Here is a 1,184-nt window from a genome sequence, read left to right on the forward strand (position 1 = left end):
ATGGAAGGGTAGTGTGGGACATATCTATGTGTGCATATATGTATATATACATGCTTGTACTTATGCATGTGCACACACACACACATACTAATGTGTGACCTATGCACATGTGCTGGGGTTTTGGGTTGGTTTTTTTTAATATGTGTCTGTGAGTACATGTGCACAGAGGTACTTGTGTGCTGGCATGCTATGTGTGCTTACAGATAGATAAATATATAGGTAGTGTCTCTGTATGTATGTATATATATATACAGGTATTCTGTGTGTGTGTATGTATACATGTTGTGTAGATAGATATATGCATGTATATATACAGGTATTTTCTCTCTCTCTATATGCACATGTATATATACACAGGTGTTCTCTGTGTGTGTTTAGATATAGAGATATATGTGCATATGTATATATATCTATACATATGTAGCTATTCTCTGTCTGCATTTATATATAGATATATATGTAGGTATTCTCTGTGTGTTTATAGAGATATATGTGCATATATATATATACACAGGCATTATGTGTATGTGTATGTGTATGTGTATGTGTATGTATATATGCACATGTATATATATATAAAAAACAGGTATTCTCTGTGTGTATTTATATATAGATATATGCGTAGGTATTCTATGGGTATATAGGTGTATATATGTGCACGTGTATATGTATATACATAGATATATATAAAAATACAGGTATTCTCTGTATTTATATATAGATGTGTATGTAGGTATTCCGTGTGTATGTGTGTATATGTGCACGTGTATATACATAGATATAAATACAGGTATTCTTTGTGTGTATTTATATATAGATATCTATGTAGGTATTCTGTGTGTATATAGGTGTACATATGTGCATGTATTTACACAGGTATGCCCTGTGTACAAGTAGATATATGTGTGTATGTACAGCGGGTGTGTGTGCACACACGTGTTCCAGTGCTCTGGGTGCCAGTGCACATGTGGGTGCGTGCTCACATTTTTGGGGTGCTCTTCATGTCAAAGCCCCCGGGGCTGAGGTTGCTGCGTGGGGAGGGGATCCCTGAGGGGGTGCAGGGTCCCGTACGCGGGTGTTTTCCCCCCCTCTAACCCGGTCTCTCCCGCAGGGCTTCCTCGGTGCCCTGGTGCTGCTGAGCTCGCTGCTGCTGTGCCGCGGCCTGCGCCGCCCCGGCGCCCCCC

This window comes from Mesitornis unicolor, unplaced genomic scaffold (assembly GCF_000695765.1).
Source record: "Mesitornis unicolor isolate BGI_N332 unplaced genomic scaffold, ASM69576v1 scaffold3717, whole genome shotgun sequence".
Classification (NCBI taxonomy): Eukaryota; Metazoa; Chordata; class Aves; order Mesitornithiformes; family Mesitornithidae; genus Mesitornis; species Mesitornis unicolor.